Raw genomic sequence first — 7,521 nt, 5'->3', positions numbered from 1 at the left:
CATTGCAAGGGCTCCGGTATTGATTCCTTCTCCTCCTCCGACCGTAGAGCTCCTGTGGCTCCAGCCGAGGTGGCTCCAACCCCTCGGCAAAATGGGAGCGGGACTTGGATTAAGGAAATTCCCTTTATTTGCAGCATTTCTCTGTCTCTAGTTGCTTCCTCATACCCGCTGTTCTCCTTCGGGGCCGGCGTTCCCTGCGTTGCCGTCTCGTTCCCTATTTAAATCCTGATAAAAACTGTTATTCCAGGTAAGCTAAAACCGCCGCTTTTGGTGCAATTCTGGAGCCGTTTCTTCCCAGCTCTGCAAATCCGGATTTTCCAGCTCTCGTGTGAAACCTTTCCTGAGGATGACTCTGCACTGGGGCTTGTTTTGCCCTAAAAGCTGCCCTCTTATTTAGACCTGGGCAAAAGGCCGGGTCTTAAACACTGCTGGGATTAAGGTGAGAGCCGTAAAAGCGACGCCCGAGCGTTGTGCCCGTTCCTGCGTCTGCCTCGCGCGAGGCCGAAGGCCCTTGTGCAGCGGCTGAAGGTGGGTTGCCATAGCAACGCATGGATTTTAAAAAAAGGGAAAAAAGGGGGGAAAAAAAAGGGAGCTCCGGGGTGACGGGCAGGTGAGGAGTGAGCAAGTGACCTCGGATAGCGGTGAGCACTGGGAATGCGGGAGCAGTGGGAAGGCCGGGAGCCTTCCGGGACATGCTGTGCCGTTCCCGGCGCCGAGGGGCTTTTCCAAAGGGATGAGGCCAGGTTCCTGGCCCATTCCCAGCCCTCCCCGAGTTATCCCATGAGGAGGATGGGGATGGGGATGGGGGGCCAGCGCTCCTGGGATCCATCCCAGGACCTGGGAGGAGTGGGATCTTTCCACTGGGGAGACCAAAGCRGCTGCCCGCAGTCCAGATTCCCGGTTCCCATCTGTGCCCTCCACAGCGGCCTCCTTCCCTAGCGGCCTTTCCCATTGGAAAAGCAGAGCCGGACTTGGCAGCTCYGCTGGGAAACGTGGATGTTTTCCGGCTCCGTCCGACTTGATCCTTYGGCCCCTTCTCCCCAGGGATGTCCTGCCCACCTGAATCCCATTGGATCCGTCCCGTCTTTGCCTCCCGGTGCCGCCTGCTGTCCCTGCAGCCAATTAGTGCTACATCATCCGGCTAATTGCTCCCGTTCCCACGGCTGCTCCCGCTCCCCTGGCYGGGAGAGCTCTGCTCTCGTCCCCAGGGCCGAGGGACGTCCGGAGAAGGCAGAGCTGGGCTTGGAAAGCTTGGAATTGGGCTTGGCAACCCGCGAGGCGGGTGCAGGGGGAGGCCYGGGCTGCACAGCGCACCGCAAGGAGCGGTATCCCATGGGAGACGCTCCCGCTCCTGCTCCTCCTGCTCCTGTTCGTCCTGCTCCTCCCGCTCCTGCTCCGCAGGAGCCTCCCGCCCGCTCCTGCTCCTGCTCCCGCTCCCGCTCCTGTTCCTGCTTCTGCTCCCGCTCCTGCTCCTGTTCCTGCTCCCGCTCCTGCTCCATGGGGGCCTCCCACCTGCTCCCGCTCCCGTTCCTGCTCCCATTCCCGCTCCCACTCTTGCTCCCGCTCTCACCCCTGCTCCTGTTCCTGCTCCCGCTCCCGCTCCGCAGGCGCCTCCCACCCGCTCCCCGCAGGCCCCTATTGGGAAAGCAGCCTCCCCGCGTGGCGTCTTCCCAAAATTCCGCAACCGCAGCCTTAATTAGCTCGTTAGCTGTGCCTAATTTGCGGCGCGCGCCTCCCCTCCGAGCCCCGTTCCGGGCCCGGGCAGCCGAGCGGCGCGGGAGCCACCGGAGCGGCCGGAGCAGCCCGCTCKGCCGGGGTGAACTTGCCCGCTAATTATTATGATAATTATTATTCTCAGGCGCTGCCAGCTGAAATGAGAGCCCGTGCTTCGCTGTGGAGCTCGCGACGGGATGCGGGGCGGAGAGCGAGTTTTTCTGGAATGCAGGTGGGAATAAAGGAAGGCGCAGGTGGGAATTCAGGAAGGTGCAGGAGGGAGTTTAGGAAGGCACGGGTGGGAATTTAGGAAGGCGAAGGTGGGAATTTAGGAAGGCGGAGATGGGAATTTAGGAAGGCGCCGGAGGGAATTTAGGAAGGCAAAGGTGGGAATTTAGGAAGGCGAAGGTGGGAATTTAGGAAGGCGCAAGAGGGAATTTAGGAAGGCAAAGGTGGGAATTTAGGAAGGCGCAAGAGGGAATTTAGGAAGGCGCAAGAGGGAATTTAGGAAGGTGCAGGAGGGAATTAAAGAAGGCACAGGTGGGAATTTAGGAAGGTTCCAGTGGGAATTTAGGAAGGCGCAAGAGGGAATTTAGGAAGGCGCAAGAGGGAATTTAGGAAGGTTCCAGTGGGAATTTAGGAAGGTTCCAGTGGGAATTAAGGAAGGCGCAAGTGGGAATTAAGGAAGGTGTAAGTGGGAATTTAGGAAGGCGCAGGTGGGAATTTAGGAAGGCGCAGGTTAGGAGCTGCTGCTGCGGGCCCGGTCCTCGTGGCGGGCGCCCTGCCAGCTCAGCTTTTAGTCTGGTTTTGTTAATTCTTGCTTTAAGCAGCCTCTTGTCCGTCCCCATCCCAGCGCTCCCCCTGCTCCTGCTTCCAGGGACACATGGGCAGGAGGACGGCGGAGGAAGGCCCTGGGGCTGCTCCTCATCGGGCTCATCCCTTTCCTGGCCGCTYCTTGCACCGCCTCCCTCCTCTCCCAGGAGCCGCGGCGTTTTCCAGCTTCCAGGTGTTTATCTTTCCCCCGTTTTTTTCCGGCAGCGCCTGCTGCAATTTGTCTCCGCTCGCTTTGCAAACCGCGGCAGCCAAAAGGGAGCGTTTCGCCCCAAAACGAGCCGGGAAACGGGTTCGCGAGTGACCCTCGGCCAGGGGGCGGGTGGGCTGAGCAGAGGGGTCCGTGCGGCTCGGGATGCGGCTCGGGATGCGGCTCGGGATGCGGCTCGGGATGCGATGCCCACCTGGAGCAGAGCCGGCACCGCTGCATCCCAGGGCGCCCGAGCCCGGCCCGCCCCGGCCGTTTCCTTGGCAACTCCCGATCCTGCTGCTGCGGAGGSGGAGGAGGAGGAGGAGGAGGAAGGCTGCGTGCACGGCCCCGGCGCTGCCGTCTCTCCCTTCCTTGTCAAAACACCCAAATGTTTTGGCATTATTTATTAATYCGGCGCGAGGCGCCGCGGGGGCGGCGGGATCTGCAGCGCTCGCGCGTCCCGCAGAGCCCCCGGCGAGCGCGTTACGGGCACACGCGTGTGCGTGCACAGTGTGCATGCATGGACACACGCGTGTGCGCGCACAGGTGCCGGTGTGTGTGTGCATGGACACAGGTGTGCGTGAACAGGTACACGTGTGTGCATGCATGGGCACACGTGTGCATGCACAGGTATCTGTGCAWGCATGGGCACACGTGTGTGCGTGCACAGGCACATGTGTGCGTGTATGATCACATATATGTGCATGCACAGGTGTGCATGTTTGCATGCATGGATGCCCATTCATAGGCACACGTGTGCATGCACAGGCACACATGTGCGTGTATGGGTACCTGTGTGTGTGTGCACGGGGACACCTGTGCATGTGCACACGTACACATGTGTGCATGCACAAGCACATGTATACATGTGCAGGCATATGTGTGCACGCACAAGCACACATTTGTGCATGCACAAGCACACATGTGCATGCACAGGCATATATGTGAATGCACAAGCACACATGTGCATGCACAGACATATGTGTGCATGCACAAGTACACGTGTGCATGCACAAGTACACGTGTGCATGCACAGGCACACGTGTGCATGCACAGGCACACGTATGCATGCACAGGCACATGTGTGCATGCACAGGCACACATACGTGTGCACACAGTTACACATGTGCACACCCAAGCACACATTTGTGCATGCACATGCACACGTGTGCATGCACAGGCACACATATGCATGCACAGGCACATGTGTGCATGCACAGGCACACATACATGTGCACACAGTTACACATGTGCACACCCAAGCACACATTTGTGCATGCACGGGCACACGTGTGCATGCACAGGCACACATACATGTGCACACAGGTACACATGTGCACACACAAGCACATACGTGTGCATGCACGGACACGCTCTGGGGACGCATTCAGGCAGCGGGCGCCAGTTTTGGGCCTTGCACCCTCCACCTCTCCAGCCCTGCTAGTGCCAATAGCGCCCTGGCCCCTCCCGGCCGCCCCACGCGGGGCAATTAGCGCAAACGAGCCTTGGAAGCGGGCAGCAATTAGCAGCGGGCGCCAGCAGGGCTCTTTGGCGCAGCCGCTCGCAGCAGCCACCTGGCTTCCCGGCGCCTCCGAGCCCCTCTCCATGGCCATTATCCCGATCCATCGCGGCGAGCGCCGCGTTTCCAGCCCGCCCGCGTGCAGCCGCAATTAATCAGCGCCTATTTATGGCAGGCTATTCATCAAACGGGAAAGAAATCATCAGCATTGTAATGGGAGGCTTGAGCGGCGAGAAGCGCCGCGCGGCAAGCTGCTTCCAAGCTGCGCAAGCAGCTCGCTGTGCAGCGGGAATGCATTTCCATATTAATGACCTGAGGGGCTTTTATTGCTTCCAGGGAATGCGCTGCTCATGCGGAATAAGGGGCTGCGYCCCCGGGATGCGGGGCTGCTCCGTTTGATCCTTGTGGATAGATGGGGAGCCCCGTTGAGGGGCTTTTCTGCAGCGTCCCGGGGCTCCACTCCACCTCGCGCCTCCCTCGGYTTGCCCGTCCGCGAACGGGAGCCCGGAGCGGGTTTGTTGGGATGAGAAGTGCCTGCAAAGTGCAGCGGCGCCTGCTTGGGCAGCTCCCGCGCGCTCTTTGGTGGGTTTGGGCATGGAAAACCTCCCTCCGGAGGCTGCTCTTCCCCGCAGCCCCGTTGCGCGGCCTTGCAGCGCATTCCGGATGCATTTKGGGGCTATAGATATAGATTTCTGCAGGAGGAAGCAGCCAACCCGGCGCTGCTCCCCTCGGATCCCTCTGCCTCCCCCGTGCCGCCGGAGGCACCTGAATCCCGGGAGGCTTCCCGGTCCTGAAAGGGGTGAGAAAACATTCCCCGTTTCCTTAAGTTTCTCTCTTATGCAAAGAGCTGAAGGAGCCAAAGCGGCAGGAAGGGGCCACCAGCGCACGGATAACGGAGCTACCCAGGCAGGCAGGTTTCCTATGGGAGCACGTGTGTCCAAAAGGCGTTTTTCTCCCTCTCCRGCAGCCGTAAATCTACGGAGCAGCAGCCAGGCTGAGTCCTGGAGGGAAGCTTCCTTGGAGCAGAGCAGCTCGGATTGTTCCAGGGCATGGGCAGGCGGAGAGGGGAACCGCTGAATTACTGGGAAGCCCTGGGTTGGGATGGGGGGATGCGGCTTTTGTGGGAGCCAGGAGGGAAAGGGAGCTGGGGATGCGGGAAAGGGAGCTCAGGATGCGGAAAAGGGAGCTGGGGATGTGGAAAAGGGAACTGGGGATGTGGGAAAGGGAGCCCAGGAGGTGGGAAAGGAAGCTCGAGGTGTGGAAAAGGGAGTTTGGGATGCGGGAAAGGGAGCTGGGGATGTGGGAAAGGGAGCTGGGGATGTGGGAAAGGGAGCTTGGGGTGGGGAAAAGGGAGCTGGGGATGCGGAAAAGGGAGCCCAGGATGTGGGAAAGGGAGCTCAGGATGTGGAAAAGGGAGCCCAGGATGTGGGAAAGGGAGCTCAGGTTGTGGAAAAGGGAGCCCAGGATGTGGGAAAGGGAGCTCAGGATGTGGAAAAGAGGGCTCAGGATGTGGAAAAGGGAGCCCAGGAGGCGGAAAAGGGAGTTCAGGAGGTGGAAAAGGGAGCTCAGGATGCGGGAAAGGGAGCTGGGAATGCGGAAAAGGGAGCTCAGGGTGCAGAAAAGGGAGCTGGGGCTGTGGAGCTGCAGGGAGCAGGGCCAGGCCGCGCTGGCACTCGGCTCCTTAAGGAGAATTAGCTCCCGGTCCCTCCTTTCCAAGCCCGGCTCCTCGGGAGCATCCTAGGGAAGCCTTTCCCGGGCCCGACTACTCCGCTTCCCCCGGGAACGCCCCGGCCGGGGTGTCCAGCCCCCCGCAATGCAGCCGCGGGGAGAAGCTGCTTCCCGGGGTGTCCCATGGGTGCCGGTGCTCCCGGCGCGTCCGCGCCCGGCTCGCCGCCGCTTCCTTGGCATGCAGCGCACGCGCGCGCCGCTGAGTCACCGGCGCGGCCCCGGCTCCGCGAGCCGCTGCTCGCCCCCGGCTCCTTCCTCCGAAGGCCCCGCCGGCACGGCGGGAGCGGGGCGAGCGGGATAAGGGAATTTTCCTCTCCGTGCCGGTGTCGGCAGCGGCGCTCGCCCCGTTGCAAACGGCCTCTTTGGATTTAAATCCCGCTGCCCGGCTTGATTCATGGATTAAATCCCCCGCGGGGTCCAGCCTAAGTGGGGTCCAGGGCTGCCTCTTCCCGCTTGCGCCCCCCGGCACCCCCCGTTTGCCCGCGGATGCAATCGGAGGGAAAGGGGGGACTCGGAGGCCGGTCCTTCCCGGAGGACGGAGCCCRGGGATGCCCCGTTCCCGTGGCGTTATTCCCATGGGATTGAGCTCCCATTCCCGAGCTCCCGCTCTGCAGGGCTGTGCCAGGAGCCGGATCCCGGCCCCTGCCCCTTCCTGCTGCAGCCCCATCCAACCCGGATCGCTCTCCACATCCATGCCTGGTTATTCCAGCCCGTTTTCCGCCGCTCCTTTCGCCTCCCTCCTGCCCTGCCCTTAGGTTGCTCTGCGCCGCTGGCTCCGCTTGCGGATTCCCTTGGAGTATCCTGGATCTGGCCACGTTATGATGGCTTCATCTTCGGGAATCCTCCTCCATCTGCCTTGGGTCAGTGCCTAGCACTCCGGATTGAGAGAGCAATGCTTTTCGGAAGCCTTTTAGCAGCTTTTTTGCCCCATTTTTGGACGCTCTTGCGCCTCATTACACGGGAGGCTCCGCTCTTACCAACCTTTTAGATCAGCCAACCTTATGGATCAGCAAAGCGACCATCTCTGTGACCCAAATCCACCATTCCCGGCCAGCCTGAAACACTGGGATAAAATAACCCCCCAGCAAAGGGGCTGGGATCAGCAGTGAGGCATCCGGGAATGAGGCCGGCCTCTTCACGAGCTTCCATCGGGGAAGTTCATCCCATTATCTGCCTCGGGTGGATCGCACGGATGGGTTTGGACTCCATCCGCTGGCCGGGGGGCTTGCAGAGCCTTTGGACACGGGGATTTTCCCTCTGGAGCCGGTGGGAGCCGCGTTTCCAGCCTCCCTGCCAGCCCGCGTGAAATATTCCCTCCCGGCGGCTATAAATAGTGCGAGATGTGACTGCAGCGAAATCACTTTTAATATAAAGTAATGAGGAGGGGAGGGAGGCAGGCTGGAGATATCGCTGCTGCAGGATCAACCTGGATTTAGCTCGGAAATGAAACAGCCGGGGGGGATCCCGGGATGCAGCAAGGGGGGAGAAGAGCTCCGGAGAAGAGGGAGCGTCGTGGCCGGGCTCCTCGCTCCCGCATCCC

The sequence above is a fragment of the Nothoprocta perdicaria genome, unplaced genomic scaffold, assembly GCF_003342845.1.
Source record: "Nothoprocta perdicaria isolate Ctin4 unplaced genomic scaffold, notPer1 scaffold_638, whole genome shotgun sequence".
In the NCBI taxonomy this organism is placed as follows: domain Eukaryota; kingdom Metazoa; phylum Chordata; class Aves; order Tinamiformes; family Tinamidae; genus Nothoprocta; species Nothoprocta perdicaria.
The sequence above is the reverse complement of the archived record's forward strand: the minus strand, read 5'-3'. Positions refer to the sequence as shown.